Source organism: Schistocerca nitens, chromosome 8 (genome assembly GCF_023898315.1).
Source record: "Schistocerca nitens isolate TAMUIC-IGC-003100 chromosome 8, iqSchNite1.1, whole genome shotgun sequence".
In the NCBI taxonomy this organism is placed as follows: domain Eukaryota; kingdom Metazoa; phylum Arthropoda; class Insecta; order Orthoptera; family Acrididae; genus Schistocerca; species Schistocerca nitens.
This window is the reverse complement of record NC_064621.1, coordinates 531,825,511-531,843,162: the sequence shown is the minus strand read 5'-3', so window position 1 is coordinate 531,843,162 and position 17,652 is coordinate 531,825,511. Positions and strand designations below refer to the sequence as shown.

The following is a 17,652-nucleotide window of genomic DNA, read 5'->3' as shown; positions in this document are numbered from 1 at the left end:
CATAATTTTGGACTCCACTCTTACTGAACCTAAAACTTCCAGTACAACGACTTCAAAACTGTCAACTCCTATGCCAACAAAGACAAAATTTTTGGAAGATGTGTGACTTATTCCTTCTACTGATGAAACCATGAATTTTAAGAGGAAGGCAGCAACTATATCCATAGCGATAAACTCTGCTGGGAATTGCAAAGGGAAAGAGGGATAAGAAAAGGAAGGAAACAGAAAAAGGTACAAAATGATCACCAAAGGCAAATACCAGTGAAGAGAGAAACAGGCAGAAGAAGCTAAAAAATTCTGCAAATATCTCACCTTGTTCACCAGATGCAGACATTGTAGAAGATCACGAGAATAACTTCGATGAATGGGATGAAGATGAATGTGTTGGGAGTTTTAAAATATATTACGAAACTAATAAGATGAGCGTTGGATTCAGTGTTTCTCGTTCACGATGGCAAAATGGATGTTGTGCAACAGTTGGTAGTAAGTGTAACTGCTGGGGCGTGAGAAACACACACTAACACTGTGCTCGAGCTTGTTGGTACTGAAATTAATGAAGGAAATTACTTTGGTTGTAGGTATCAATTCCTGGGGTGCGTCATCTCAAAAGGAAACTGATTTTGTCCATGAGCTTATCCATTCATGACACCTTGTAACGGAATATTTATGTTTCGGTGGCAAAGAAATTCCGTAGAAATGCACGATACACCAACTCAAACACCAACTTCTGTCACTCAAAAATTAACCAATGCCCTATAGCCAACTGACAAATTAATCTCGTTTGATAATTCCATTTGCCAAAATAATCCAATTCAAGCTACACTATCGGACCCAGCACAATTAATATCATTTACCAAAATAAACAAGAAATTAAAAAAAATCATACATTTAACCAACGAAATACAGCAAAAGATACACTGATTATAATCGTAATTATTTATTTTTATTTCCCTAGAGTTAGATGAAACAAAATGTTGATTTTTCTATTTACAACACACTGTTTCACGTGGCCTAAAAATAGGTGATTATTGACTACTCCTCATCGACATATTTAGGAATTTGCAGGATGTTTAAAGATAGGTATCTGAAACGTTGGTCTGATATAAGACAATTCTGCTGTTAAGTCAGTCAGCACTGTGTTTTAGCCACATTACACTTACAACAAAGAAATGGGAAGGCTGCCTTACAATCGTCAAAAATGAGATTCTACTTGCCACAGTTCGTCACTACTTTAGGCCCACAAATTTGATTTCATTACGTATTATTCAAAAGTTAAATTGAGTTTCAATTCCCTCCCTTAAACAATACCTACAGAAATAGCCGTTCATATTACCAAATTACGAAAAATTACACACCAGATTAAGTCCCACGCCTTCCTCTCGCTGGTCCTGCTCTCTCTCTCTTTCTTGACTTCAACCCTTCGGCAGTTACCACCGAACTGCTATCATTCGTCGTCCGCTGCTGTCCTCCAGGACAAAAAGGCCAGTCATCCGAGCGAGACGATTTCGTTTTAACGTCCGTGGCAGAGGCGATCAAGCTGTATGACGTGCACGCTCTTCCATGCACTGCAGAGTACATATGTAGATGTATAACGTCCATTCGGAAGACGTTTAGTTCAACAATGTGAATGAAATTCTTGCTGTAGTTTGTATGTAGGTAATTACATTCACCACTTGTGTTTTTTCTCTGTGCCATAAGAACCACCTGTTAATGTATATGCCGCTGTTCTTTTTTCACTTTTTATTTGCACAACGATTTTGATTTTGGATGGTCAGATCTTAGTTGAAAAGGAAATGTTAGTGAGAGGTATTAGAATTATTACGTGATCCATTTTCTACGGCTGAAGAGATGGTTTCTAGCGCAAGCCAATAATGTGCTCTGTTTAACCTAAAACATGGCGACGAACCCTGATTGAGTGCATCGCTACTTTCATGGTAACTTTTGTGGGAATTTGATTAAATTAAAGAAGAAACACGCCATTAGTCGTTCTGAGTTGTAAATTTTTATTGTACACTTTGCTTTTCCGGCACCAACGGAAACAAACAAAATTGGTACCAACTGCACTATGTTACGTGTTAACGCGATCGCTTTCAGGACAGAGAGGCAGGCCGGCTCCAGAACGAATTCGCCTGGCGAATTAACGACAATGGGTTGGTGTGCTGGCCAACCTGAATGTGGTTTTTAGGCGGTTTCCATCATCAAAATGTTCAAATGTGTGTGAATTTCTAAGGGACCAAACTGCTGAGGTCATCGGTCCCTAGACTTACACACTACTTAAACTAACTTACGCTAGGAACAACACACACACTTATGCCCGAGGGAGGACTCGAACCTCCGGCGGGAGGGGTTTCCCACATCCCCCTAGGTAAATACTCGGCTAGTTCTCATCTTCCGCCTCAAGATACATGTTACCTAAATATTTAGAACACTCTTTCACACTTGCACACAGAATTAGAGACTGGTGTCCTCCGCTGTTTGGTCTCCTTAAAAACTCAATCTGTATCAGCATCGAACCCTGTCATCTTTTCTGTACTTAACTCATTAGTTTGAAAGGGTACAGTACCGCCCGACATTGAAAATAGGTACAACATACTTCATTTTTTTGTCAGAACAACACATTTTTTTTTGTAAAATAACTCAATTTCAATTAATACAGCGAAGCCGGATACCAGTGTGGGAAAGAATGACAATTTATTTATTTAATTGATCACATGTGCACTCCCACAAAGTAAATCCCTACGTCCAGTTTGGTGAGATCTGTGATATGAATGAATGTATGGTCGTCTGCTAACCGCAGATAGTGAATGTGAATATATGATCATCTTTGAGACGATCCTTTGGCCACCTTTGGTGGCACCAAAGAGATGAAACTTACCGGAGCTTTGAGCACCTGAAATGTGGCTGACCAATACGGTAGCATGGTCTTCCCCCACCTCGACAGAGGCGCGAGATGACCTAAAGAACGGCCACGTTTCAGCACTCTGCCGCTGGATCTTGTGCTGTTAAGACCTTTTTTAGTTGTGCTCCGTAATGACAAAAGAGTGGAGACATGGTATGCATGTGGAATATTTAAGAGTAGTTTGAAATAATAATTTCTCTATTTCAGGAACTTTTGTGGGGAGAATTAAATGTCAGGCAGGTGATATTAATGGGATTGTAGCAATCTTCGGAAGTGACCAACAGTCACAATGAAACCACGTGTAGCAATAAGTTGAAATACTTCCGTGTGCTTAAGTTAATCTGAATTACTAGCGTGAGTACAATAAGTTGAGATATTTAAGAAATAGCGTGTGTACCATAAGTTGAAATATTTAAGAAATGGCGTGTGCAGGACTTGAAATTAGAGACGAGTACTTCCACGTGGTGAGTACTGTGTGAGTCTCAAACTGTGTATGAGACAAAAGATAAAGAGAAGTACTCGTCCATGGTATCACTTGAGGACTCGCGTGTGTGATGAATACTTTCTTAATATTACTTTGCGTGATATGATTCCGTGTGACGCTAGATTCAGACTCTGAGAGAGAAGCAAGGTAAGTCGGCCGTCTATCCAGCAACGCCACTTGGCTTGCATTGCACAGGAAGACGTGCATATATCTCCAGAGTTCATAGTAGGAAAGTAGAATTACAAAGTGGGGCAATGTCGTGTGAAACTGGGATAAATATTAATTGAAGTGGGAAAGCTGAAAGTGATGATGTTGTGACTGTTCTCTGTGTAGTATTTCATATTGTAGTGTGGTGTATGTCATGTAATTTGGGTATGTGTGGTTTGCAAGGGAGAGTAGCAAGGTAGTTTCAAAAGATTAGTGGGTTATGCCTGTTCCTTCGGTACTGCTCGGTCTGGAGGATAGTTTCGTGATGATGATTGTGAGAGTCGAAGTGTGAGAAATAATAAAAGATCCACCATCCTATCGAGAAAGTGCACTGTAGCGTTAAATAATTATGAGACCATAATATAGAGATTCACCAATGTAAAGCCATGCCCACTGGGCGGAATTTCTCATGTGTTATTGTTGTAGGTTATAGAATTTGTGTGTTTAGGTTAGAGAATTTATCGGAATAAATAAGATAGTGAAAAGAGAAAGATTGGTGGACTTTTCCTTCGAATTGTATGTTGTCATAATGTCCCGAATTTATAATGTGTGCGCCATTCATATTCAGTGCGGTGGCCACGTGTTGACAAAAGCCGTTAAATAAAAAATAGAAAGAAAATGTGGTATTGCCAGTGCGTAGTGTACAGTCAGAGTTCTGTAAATTACTGATAGTCAGATGCGTGTTTCCGTTGCGTATTAATCATATAGGAGGATAACTTGTAACTTAAGTGTGAGTACTAGAGTTCATGTTACTCGATAAATAAGAAAGAATCCACTCGCTTGGCAGACCACTCATCTTGCAGGCCTGACCGCTTGATGCCACAGTATGAGCAAGGCATGTGGGTGCCTCTCAAGTTTACTTGCAATGCACACGTCTTTCTTGCACTATTGGCGTTTTATCTCAAATGATGATTTTATCCCTCCACCGCTACGGTCCGATGACACTGAAATAGCGTCCCTACCTTCTGACAGGCACGACTACTTGCGTCGCAACCTGTGATCACGTGAACAGCACGCAGGCTCTGACAGCAACAGTGATGCGCCTTCCACGTGATCACCAGAGAAGAGCAATACTCTTCTGCACAACTGCTTTTCTTCGCGACACTTCTGTAACGGAACAGCTACATCAGACCGGCACCGGATTCAGGGGCGAATTCACGTAATCATTTACATATAAGGAATTTAACACCTGTCAGCATTAGTGACATAAAAGTATATATCTTAGGTGTTGCGAAACAACTCAAATCACTTAAGAAAGGAAAGTCTTCCGGTCCAGATGGTATACCAATCAGGTTCCTTTCAGAGTATGCAGACACAATAGCGCGTTACTTAGCAATCACATACAACAGCTCACTTGTCGAAATGTCTGTTCCTAAAGACTGGAAAGTAGCACAGGTCACGCCAATATTCAAGAAAGGAAATAGGAGTAACGCATTGAATTACAGACCCATATCACTGCCCTCAATTTGCAGTAGGTTGGTTCAAATGGCTCTGAGCACTATGGGACTCAACTGCTGTGGTCATCAGTCCCCTAGAACTTAGAACTAGTTAAACCTAACTAACCTAAGGACATCACAAACATCCATGCCCGAGGCAGGATTCGAACCCGCGACCGTAGCGGTCTTGCGGTTCCAGACTGCAGCGCCTTTAACCGCACGGCCACTTCGGCCGGCTTTGCAGTAGGATTTTGGAGCATATACTGTACTCGAACATTATGAATCACCTTGAAGAAAGTGACTTATTGATATATAACCAACACGGATTCAGAAAATATCGTTCTTGTGCAACACAGCTAACTCTTTATTCCCATGAAGTAATGAGTGCTGTCGACAAGGGATCTCAGATATATTCCATATTCCTAGATTTCCAGAAGGCTTTTGATACCGTTCCTCACAAGCAACTATTAATCAAATTGCGTGGATATGGAGTATCGTCTCAGTTGTGTCACTGGTTTCGTAATTTCCTCTCAGAGAGGTCACAGTACGTAGTGATAGACGGTAAATCATCGAGTAGAAGAGGAGTGATATCTGGCGTTTCGCTAGGTAGTGTCATAGGCCGTCTGCTGTTCCTGATTTATATAAATGCTCTAGGTGATAATCTTAGCAGCTCTCATAGACTGTTTGCAGATGACGCTGTAATTTACCGTCTAGTAAAATCATCAGACGATCGATTCCAATTACAAAATGATCTACAGAGAATTCCTGTATGGTGCGAGAAGTGGCAATTGGCACTAAACAAAGAAAAGTGCGAGGTCATCCACTTGGGTACTAAAAGAAATCCGATAGATTTTGGGTATACGATAAATCGCACAAATCGAAGGACTGTCAATTCGACTAAATACCTAGGAATTACAATTACGAGCAACTTAAATTGGAAAGACACATAGATAATATTGTGGGGAAGGAGAAACAAAGAGTGCGCTTTGTTGGCGTAACACTTGGAAGATGCGACATACCCACTAAAATGACATCCTACATTACACTTGTCCGTCCTCTGTTGGAATATTGCTGCGCGGTGGGGGATCCTTACCAGGTAGGATTGACGGAGGACATCGGAAAAGTGCAAAGGATGGCAGCTCGTTTCGTGTTATCGCGCAATATGTGTGAGAGTGTCACTGATATGATACGCGAGTTGGGGTGGCAGTCACTGAAACAAAGGCGTTTTTTTTTTCGGTGAGATCTATTTACGAAATTTCTATCACCAACTTTCTCATCCGAATGCAAAAACATTTTGTTGACACCCAACTACGTAGGGAGAAATAATCATCATAATAAAATAAATCAGAGCTCGAACGGAAAGATTTAGGTGTTCCTTTTTCCCACGCGCCATTCGAGAGTGGAATGGTAGAGAAGTAGTATGAAAATGGTTCGATGAACCCTCTACCAGGTACTTAAGTGTGAATTGCAGAGTAACATGTAAATGTAGATGTAAATGATGTATGCACGGTGTAGATGTTAATTTTTGGTTCAAATGTTCAAACGGCTCCAAGCACTATGGGACTTAACATCTGAGGTCATCAGTCTCCTAGACTTAGAACTACGTAAACCCAACTAACCTAAAGACATCACACACATCCATGCCCGAGGCAGGATTGGAACCTGCAACCGTAGCAGCAGCGCGGTTCTGGACTGAAGCGCCTAGAACCGCTCGGAAACAGCAGCCGGCTTAATTTTTGGATATGGCAATTTTTAGTGGTAGTGTGTGGCCGTGTCCCCTCCCTATATTCACTTCTCCTCCTCCCGTCCCTCACCCTGGGAGGGAATCTGTGTACCCCAGTTGTCTGCGTTATCAGTGTGAAAGTGTAAGAACGTTTCCTCAATGTTTGGGAATCGAGCAACTGAGACAGCGGTGATAGCCCAGTATTCACGTCGTGGGAGCTGAGAAAACACCTGAAAACCACCTCCAGACTGGTCGGCACAGCGACCTGCGTCGTAAACCCGTCGGGTGGATTCGAACTGACAAGGGATGGCCACGACGTTGGCAACTGATGTATCTGTGCACAGGTGCCAGAGGTTAGAGTTCATGCTGGTCACATGGTTAGCGTTCGAGCTTCGTAATACGGACGTGCATGACGCTATGTTTCAACTCCCGCAAAAACTGTCATTTTTGTGGAACAAGTGTAAATTACGCGGTAGTCAAAAATTTGCGCGTGTACTATTCATTCTTGCTATATTAGCAAAGTCTTACCGATAAGCAGCTTAACTACCTCTGTGTCTGCGCTAGAAGCGTCGAGGTACAAAGAAGTTTCGGGTACTTTACCAGATTGCATGTATAACGCATTTCGCAAATCACGACAGGCATACATTTTCAGGTAAACTGTATGCGTTCTTCATTTATTTGTCGGTAGTTTATTCTAATAATTAAATTTAATTGAAAATGGGAAGTAGTCAAATAATATAAAATTCACTGAAAGTTCATTCAAATACATGTGATTTTTTCATTATATTACCTCTCAAATGTCATATAAATTAAATAAAATGACCACTGATGAAACAAATATATAGATTAAAAATTAAGTTTGAGCGGGAGTCGAAGCGCCGCTTCATACACATTAATCTTGCGATGTTCGAACACAATCCGCTTGATCATCGTGAACTCCAGCACCCAGTACCTACGCAGAGATACATCCGTTACATAATAGACTCATAAAATTTCTCTTGCTGTTTCCTTGCAACAGGCAGAGTAGTGCAACTTCTTACTTTCACGTTATGTTGTTTTAATGGTCTACTAAAGGTGTATAAGTAAAGCTGTGATCCCAACATCATGATGTCCCCTTGTGAGACCCGCAGGTCTCCGTTAAACCCAGAAGAGGGTTGCTAACGCGCGTGGATATCCAGGCGCGGCAGTTAACGTGTGGATGACATACGAAAACGCATCTACGTAACTCAGTTATAGGTTGTCATCAAGCCAAAGCCGCCACTTGGCGTGGTTCTACTGCAGGGTCTGTAGTTTAACTTGGTCTCCGAACGACAAACGTGGGCAGAGGTGAAATAAATCATAGGTGAGAGACAAAAAAATTGTAAAACTGACTGGGGATCGAACGTGAGACCTTTAGTTTTGTATACTTATATGGATATGGTGTCTGTTCTTTCGGACATGTCCGAAAGAACAGACACTACGAATGTAGTGTGTGGACATACAAGGTGAGAATGTAGGTCTCGCGGGAGGCGTGCGCGAGATAGCTCCTGCAGTCACACAATCCTCTGTGTCCTCGGGGGCTCAGATGGATAGAGCGTCTGCCATGTAAGGAGGAGATCCCGGGTTCGAGTCCAGGTCGGGGTACAGATTTTCACCTGTCCCGTTGATATATATCGACGCCCGTCAGCAGCTGATGGTATTAATATATAATTCTAATTTCGCCTTGGTTTTGTAGTCTAATCTAAAGAAATATCGGGGTTAACTCGCGGCGACCGTGTAGGCCAACCTCGTCGGCTGGAGCCACCGAGCTGCCGGTCCGGTGAGCGACTCTCGTCAGCTGGAGCGCCGCGCTGGACTCCAGTCGGGCAGTCGGTCGTCTGGCCTGTACCGGCCATCTCCGGCCGTAGGAATGCGAGCCGGGCCGAGCGGCGCGGCGGCGCTGGCTCCTCCAGCGCCCAACCACAGGGTCAGCGCGTAATGAGGCGGAGGGCCGCCAAGGACGCCGCCGCACCACCGCCGCTTGTCACTCTGGAATCCCGGCACGCACGTGCGAGCGCCGCCGGCGCTTACACGCACACGCACACACACACACACGGACACTCATTTCGGACACATCGCATGCGCCACTGGGCTGGAACGCCACTCAGGCCGGTCTGGTACTGACAACTTCACAGTTACGTACGGCTTCGTTCCACAGCTTAAATAGCGCACCGTGTCTCATAGTGAGAAATGGGCGAAAGGCGGCGAATTAAGGGCTACAGGCTTAATACAACGTTACGGTCTGCTTACTAGAGGTGTACAAACTCTCGTTACAGCCTGCGTGCCCCTATCTCCGCCGCAACCATTAAAGCAGCTCAACTTGCCGCAACGGAAACACAGGGGTACGTGTGTACAGAAGCACAGTGGTCAAAAGTGGACAACTCGGTTTCCAGAAACCCTGGAAAGCACGTGACGACAGTTTGCGGTACCAATCCAACGTGACTGCACAATGGAAATGAAGTCCCATGCATCTTGACAGAGTATAGGGGAACGATGCGGGAGACCGCCGTACTAGGCAAGGTCCTAATGGAGGTGGTTTGCTGTTGCCTTCCTCCGGCCGTAATGGGGATTAAAGATGAAGACGACACAACAACACCCAGTCATCTCGGGGCAGGTGAAAATCCCTGACCCCGCTGGGAATCGGACCCGGGACCCCGTGCTCGGGAAGCGAGAACGCTACCGCGAGACCACGAGCTACGAACTGTCAACACAGTAGCCAAGTATATGTTAGTGTAGATACTTTCACTGCAGCCCTTTATCATAACGTTTGTAGCAGCAAAATGAGCAAAACAAACTTAAAGGAGACTGAGGAGAAATTAAGAATTGGGGACTGTATACCAGTCACTAAGGAGCCGGCCGGAGTGGCCGAGCGGTTCTAGGCGCTACAGTTTGGAACCACGCGACCGCTACAGTCTCAAATTCAAATCCTGCCTCGGGCATGGATGTGTGTGATGTCCTTAGGTTAGTTAGGTTTAAGTAGTTCTAAGTTCTAGGGAACTGATGACCTCAGAAGTTAAGTCCCATAGTGCTCAGAGCCATTTGAACCAGTCACTAAAAAGAGCCCGGCTCCAGCAGAGGAAAAGTTGTCGTCTGTTTGTGACGCAGCTTCAAGTAAACTGGTAGGCGTCTCGCAACGTAGATTGTGTAATAAGTTGCTAAACACTCATTTGGGAACCTCGAGTATCTTGCCACATGTTTGTAAATTTGACCAGTAGTTACCTCACTCCATAAATATTTCAAAAAAGGACAAAGGGTTTGAGAATTGTGTGGAAATGGCTGCTAGGGACTTGAGGCCATTTAGCAGTGTAAAGGCTTTCTAAGCTTAGCTAGCTGATATTGACTGAAACAGGAAAAAATGGCTCAGTAGACATTAAAAACCACATTCTGGTGGTGTGCAATGTGGGGCAAAGAACGCTTAGTATAAAAGAAAAGCTTTTTCTGTGAAACAAGCGCTTTTTAGATTAACAAAACATGCAGAAAGGAACGTCGTCAAGGTTACAAAAGTTGAACTTCGAGAACCATATTTTAGTTGGCGTTGGAGTATAATAGACATCTTATGCTCTCTTTCCCCAAACAACCCAACCCAACATCTTCTGGTTCGAAGGTGCAACGGATCTAGACCTTCAGGGATAGTTCTGCTTATATATATATATATATATATATATATATATATATATATATCGAAGTAAATGAATAAGCCCAAAATACGCCGAAAAGGAAAAAAATTACAAATAAAAACCACCATTTTCTGACCGGCAGTGACGAAAAATGAATATATGAATATGTATTTCACTGAGCCTCGTCTTGTAACACTTGAAAAATGAAAATACTTTTCATAAACTTGTGAACTGTACTTATAACTCTACGATGAAAGAGTGCAGAATAAATTGCCACATGACTTAGCACAGTGGGTAGACGGGCAGACAAGCGAGATTTGTTCGCCAGCTTGTGTTGGCTACAGCTTGGCTTGGATGTGGGTAAAGCATCCGGCCCGGTCTGCTGATATCGTGCGACAGCTTGGCTGCCTGGCTAACAGAGATTAAAAGCTGAATGTGTACACCCTTGCCGCTTACACTGAGCATCCAAGCGCCATTTTTTCATTTCCAGTAACTACATAACAAAGCTAGGGTGAAGTGGAAAGAAATGTTGCGGGGGGGCAGAATTAAACCACTAGTGGGAGATAATCCTTGTATCAGTATGTTCTGAAAAATTGTTGTAGTAAAAGTGACGCACCGCGACGCAGTAATTCGGCTCGCTGGGGGATGCAGTGCCTGGCTGCAGCAGCGCATGTGGCGACGGCAGTGATGCAGTGGGCATACCAGCAACGATCGTCCGGGAGCCATCGCCGTCTGTTGAAGAATTAAATTTAGCTCTGTACGAGTCAGTCTTAGTGAAAACCATAGCAGATATATAAATGTACAGGTAATAAAACGAGAATTAAAACACAAGAAGGATTCACGGATTAAATTAGATAAAGGAATTAGACAAGGAGATTCATTAAGCCCACTCCTGTTTAACTTTATAATGTACTACATAACTGATGCCGTAAGAAAGAATCAAGAATATAAAATGGGAAAGAAAGCAGTAAATATTATATGTTATGCTGACAAAGCTATACTGAAAGCAAATAATGGGGATAATCTTATCCATAAAAAGGAAAAGAGTGTGGTAATATCAAAAACACGTGTAATATGTAGATGTAGATTGTATGTCAGGCGAAAAAGTGATGAGATGTTATCACCATCTATGAAAACTTAACCGTGAAAATGAAAAATCAAGTGACAAAGGCAGTAACGGTAGCCGGATGCATGAAAAAATCCCTGTGGAAAACGACTGAGAGGAAAATAAAAATATATGAAACAACGGTGCTTCCTATTTTCTCATATGCAGCAGAAACTAGAACGGAAACGATAAAGATAAAACAAAAGTTAACGGCAGTGGAAATGAGGGTTCTAAGACAGATCCAAGAAGTAACCTTGTCGGACAAGAGAATAAATGTATCCATAAGGGAACGGTGATCAATACAAGATATAGATGTATGGATGAAGACATGGAAAAGAAATTGGAACGATCATGTAGAAAAAATGAATCTCACGAGACTAGATAACATTTGCAAACATGGACGACTGCAACGGAAACGATTATCTGAACGAGCAACCAGCAGATGTGACACCAGTTGGTGCAGTATATACACGGAATGAGGCAGACAAAAGGGTGAAACCCTAGTCAGCAGCAGAAGAAGAAGAGTCAGTCTTTGAACTGAATAACTAGCGGGACGTACTGATTTATGTTGGATCAGGCCAGATTATTTAAACTAACTAAATGTCAATACTGCTTAAAATACTTAAAGGACCGATCGACATTTAGAAGGTGTAGTGCTTGTAATGCCTATTTTCTTCAATGTAGTTGAACTTGTATTATTCAAGAAGTACGTCGTTTTCTTTGGTAGTTAGAGAAGGTATGAGCGCTAGAATTTTTCTTGGTGGTTTTTTAATGAAGTGAAGAATATTATTTCAAATTACAGCGGACGATTTATTCCTCGAAACATATAAATACTCTCTGCATTTCAGGTTTTAACGAGGGAACTATGTTTGAAACGCAGTCAGATGCAGCCATGTGGCCACAAATGGACCGTTTTAAACTATTATCTTGTAATATCTCTTTATATTCGATGAATTATTCAGATACAATTCTACCCTTGAATGACGTTTACTAATTTTCTATCTTCATACTCGCAGAATCCATGCGAAAAGTAGTTCATACAATAGTTATGCCATGAGCGCATAAGTATTCTTTGTAGTACTCTCTCTGGTGGTTGTGAGAAAAAAAAAGGAAGGGGCTTCCGAGATTGTCTTCGTGCCGATTAACCTGAGCTTTGTTTGAAGAACTGTAATCTGATTATTGAGATTTATGACAGTAGATAACGGATACGAAATTGTACGATTAAAAGTGAAATACATATATATTGCTCCTTCACACAAAAGGTGTGTATTCGACTTTTGAGAATTAATGATATTCATCGATATATTGCGTAGTTGTTAATCAGAAGGGAACTTCCGAAAGACTGGATACGAACCTGCATTTAATAATCTAAGAGCTCCATTACTTCTTCGGAAGGTTAAACTTCATCAAAGCCAAATATCCGCTTGATATGAGGTTTCCCGACTGATTATACAACGCTCCCAAAATTACGAGGCAAATTTATTTGTACAGATTAGCAGACTGCCGCAAAGCACGAGCCTGCAGAGAAGAAGAATCATCGCCTGATTTCATTCTAACAAGTAAAATTTCAGAATCATTTTGAGTGACTGAGCTATGACTGTGTTTCCTATCATGAATGATTGATTGCTCGAACGAATTGAGAGCTACATAATTACGTAGATAGGAGGAAAAATTACAATCTGTTGTGCATATTCGGGGAATTTGGGTATTAGCCCCCCGTTTGATCGACGTTTCTCCTGGGCCAGAACTTTGTTATTATTCAAAGTGCCCAGGAATGACAGGCCGCAACAGATAGCAGTCAGACGCAAGTCTCCAGCTTCAAATGGTTCAAATGGGCCGCGCGGGATTAGCCGAGCGGTCCCAGGCGCTGCAGTCATGGACTGTGCGGCTGATCCCGACGGAGGTTAGAGTCCTCCCTCGTGAGTGTGTGTGTGTGTGTGTGTGTGTGTGTGTCCTTAGGATAATTTAGGTTTTAGGTTAAGTAGTGTGTAAGCTTAGTGACTGATGACCTTAGCAGTTAAGTCCCATATGATTTCACATACATTTGAACATTTTTGGTTCAAATGGCTCTAAGCACTATGGGACTTAACAGCCGAGGTCATCAGTCCCCTAGAACTTAGAACTACTTAAACCTAACTAACCTAAGGACATCACACACATCCATGCCCAAGGCAGGATTCGAACCTGCGAGCGTAGAGGTCGCGTGGTTCCAGACTGAAGCGCCTAGAACCACTCGGCCACACCAACCGGCTACAGTGTACAGCAGCGGAAAAATTTGGAGACGATGACCGTTTGTACGAGCGTGACACTGCACACTGTAATGAAGCAGCATCTTTGAGACAATGTTTTGTGGACAATGACATTACTGAAACGGACTGGCCTGCCCAGAGTGGGCACCTGAAAGAAATCTAACACCTTTGGCGTGAGTTAGAATGTCAATCTCGCTACAGAACTCAGCGTCTGGTTTCGGCTACTGGAGAAGAATGGGCTACCATTTCTCCACAGGCGTTGAGACATCTCACAGAAAGTGTCCCCAGAAAAGCTGAAACCCCTGTATAGGCGAAGGGCGCACACGTCCCACGGTAATGTCTACCAGTAGGTGTCAGGACACTTTTCATCAGATAGTGCACCTATCCGTTCCTCGGATGCTTACGATTTATAGCTTTCACCTGCTCTATAAATTACTTGCGTGCTCGGTACTTCCTCCAGAGATGAGAGGAGCAGGGTACGGCGTCATCTCTGGTATCCCTGGGATCGCGTCTAGGCGAGTCGTGCTGGGAGCAGAGGGAAAGGGAGCGGCGAGGTGTAGTTGGAGGACACGGGGCAGGAATGCCGGGGTTGGGCAGCCCGGGACACGGCGACACGCACGGGTCAGCACGGTCAGGGCCGGCGCGCCGCGCCGCCACACACGTGGGGCCGCGAGTCGCGTCACAGCCACGTCGCCGCCGCCGGGAGGCGCGGGGCTCGAACCCCGCCCTCGGTCTCACCCTCAGCTGTCGGCTTACATTCTGTCACTCTCTCCATGACCAGCTGAATTAGTGGCTGAACAGGCTGTATTTTTTACGTATTTATTTATTTTCTGCCACTGAATTTTGATCTGCTGCGTAGGTACTATTCCATGCCGTGTTACACTTTCAGGGTGTTTCAGACTGACGATTGAAAAGTCTGGGGAAAAGTTCCTTACACCAAAACAAGAAAAAATATATAAGTAAACATAGGCTCTAAAATGCACACATTAAGAGCTATGACCACTTCTTCATCTTTGCTACGGTGAAACACATCTCTTTTATTGCAAGCTTCTCGCTTCCCATATTTTTGGAGGAAGTAGTATACGCTAAAACAAGAAAGTAATGTGCAGTAGACATAGGCTCTAAGGTGCACACCTTAAGACCTATGAGCAGTTGGTCATCTACGCTACTGTGAAAGACATCGCTTCTACTGAACAAGTAGTCACAGCTCTTAAGATATGCACTATAGAGCCCATGTTTACTCGACACATTTTCTTGTTCTGGTTTAGTGTGGAACCTGTCCCCAAATTTTTAAAGCGCCGTTCTGAAATACCCTGTATAATTACAAATTTTTAACTATTTGTACATGTTTTCTTCTCTACAAAATATGGATACTATCCAGGTGTGTTACGTTAATCTATTAGTAAACTACATTTCTTACGATAGTATGTTAGTATACCACCAGTAACCTCTCCGCTCCTGATCCTTTAAACTATCGAACTGAAAAACACCTTAAAACGTCTGATTATTTCATGTCACTTTACTTAACGTTAAGCGCGTGAAATCTTCATGGTCGAAGAGGAAAAAGGCTAACTGTGTTGGTTTTATTAGTGTCGGAAGTTTTACCGTATGGGCAACGAAAATGTAGGAAGCGATGAAATGTTTTTCTTTCATCAGTTTGTGGGGCTGTAAGCGAGAAAAAGTTTAGTAAACGTTTGAAATTATGTGTAAAGTTTGTTGGGAGTGGGTAACCGCTGCTACTATCAAAAATTAGACGACTATGGTATTGGTAATTTGCTTTCTATTTTATGAGAAGCTAGTTTTCATACATCTCAATGGTTACGACGTTATATGTTATGGAGTATGTGTCGCATTGTGACATAAATTTGTAAGTACATTCACCGTTATAACTGGATATTAGCTGCAAAATGCGTTGCTAATAGATTTAGGACTATAGAAATAATACGTTAAAACGTGATGCTTGATCGGAAGTTTTACTGCATAAAGAGCGACAATGTAGCATACGACTAACTTTTTCCCGTTCATTATTCTGCTACGGTTGTCAGGGACAGAAATTTTCGAGGGGGTCACAAATTATGTGTAAGGTCTGTTGGAAGACGCTAAGTCCTCTCACACATAAATACTGGATGAATATAGTCTGGGTAATTCGTCCGCCGTGAGTTATGCGTCCTCAAGACGTATACTCAGTTTATAACTTTAATACCTGACTTATTGTGTTAAACTTCTGACGTAAGATTATACCTTTTAATGAGTAGATTTTTAAATTCGGTCAGTAACTATATGAAGTACCGAAAATGCAATAGGCCGGCCGGAGTGGCCGAGCGGTTCTACACGCTACAGTCTGGAACCATGCAACCGCTACGGACGCAGGTTCGAATCCTGCATCGCGCATGGATGTGTCTAATGTCCTTAGGTTAGTTAGGTTTAAGTAGTTCTAAGTACTAGGGGCTGATGACCTCAGAAGTTAAGTCCCTTACTGCTCACAGCCATGCGGGTAAGATGCCTGTCATCATGCCCATACCATCACGCCGGGTGACACGCCAGATGTGGCGATGACGAATACACGCTTCCAATGTGCGTTCACCTCGATGTCGCCAAACACGCATGCGACCGTCATGATGCTGTAAACAGAACCTGGATTCATCCGAAAATATGACGTTTTGTCATTCGTGCACCCAGGTTCGACGTTGAGTACACCATCGCAGGCGCTCCTGTCTGTGATGCAGCGTCAAGGGTAACCGCAGCCAAGGTATCCGAGCTGATAGCCCATGCTGCTGCAAACGTCGTCGAACAGTTCGTGCAGATGGTTGTTGTCTTGCAAATGTCCCCATCTGTTGACTCAGGGATCGAGACGTGGCTGCACGATCCGTTACAGTCATGCGGATAAGATGCCTGTCATCTCGACTGCTAGTGATACGAGGCCGTTGGGATCCAACACGGCGTTCCGTATTACCCTCCTGAACCCACCGATTCCATATTCTGCTAACAGTCATTGGATCTCGACCAACACGAGCAGCAATGTCGCGATACGATAAACCGCAATCGCGATAGGCTGCAATACGACCTTTATCAAAGTCTAACAGTCATTGGATCTCGACCAACACGAGCAGCAATGTCGCGATACGATAAATCGCAATCGCGATAGGCTACAATACGACCTTTATCAAAGTCGGAAAAGGTTATGGTACGCATTTCTCCTCCTTATACGAGGCATTACAGCAACGGTTCACCAGGCAACGCCGGTCAACTGCTGTTTGTGTATGAGAAATACACAAATGTCAGCGCGTTGTAGGTGTCGCCACCGGCGCCAGCCTTGTGTGAATGCTCTGAAAAGCTAACTATTTGCATATCACAGCATCTTCTTCCTGTTGGTTAAATTTCGTGTCTGTAGCACGTCATCTTTCTGGTGTATCTCTTTTAATGGTCAGTAGTGTATCTTAGTTACGTGTGCTCATTTACGTATTTTTGCGGCGATAGAAACATTTGTTTTCTAGTAACATTATCCCACACTTCCATGTTCACGCAACCATTCGTCCTGCACGTTAGGGCCGTGAAAAGAAGGTATACAGTTGCTTACTAAATGTCTCTCTGAGTTTCAGCCCTAGAACGGTGACGTGGTCCCAGTCTCTAACCGATGGAGCCATAGCACGTTGTACTGCCGCGCTGAATCGTGAATCGATCAGATGTCTGATCAGACACCTGGCGCAGAGTCAGCAATCTGCTGCCACAACTCCCCTTGCAGCGTTCCTCTTCACTTCCAGTTCCCCGACCGGCTACGGTCTCCGTCTCCATAGGTTTCGGGGACAGAAATTTTGAAATTGACTTTCGGCAGATTTCCACGACCACCACTTGTCGGTGCCTTGGACGACCCAGAGATGGCACATTTCGCATTAGGTCTTGTGGTTCTACCAGAT

The 17,652-nt window shown here is 43.4% G+C and overlaps 1 long non-coding RNA gene across 1 annotated transcript in view; it reads right to left on the bottom strand.

Moving 5' to 3' along the window:
- LOC126198790 (uncharacterized) overlaps positions 1 to 17,652 on the bottom strand; it is a 568,944-nt gene that overhangs the window by 347,386 nt on the left and 203,906 nt on the right. The gene's annotated exons all lie outside the window — the stretch shown is intronic.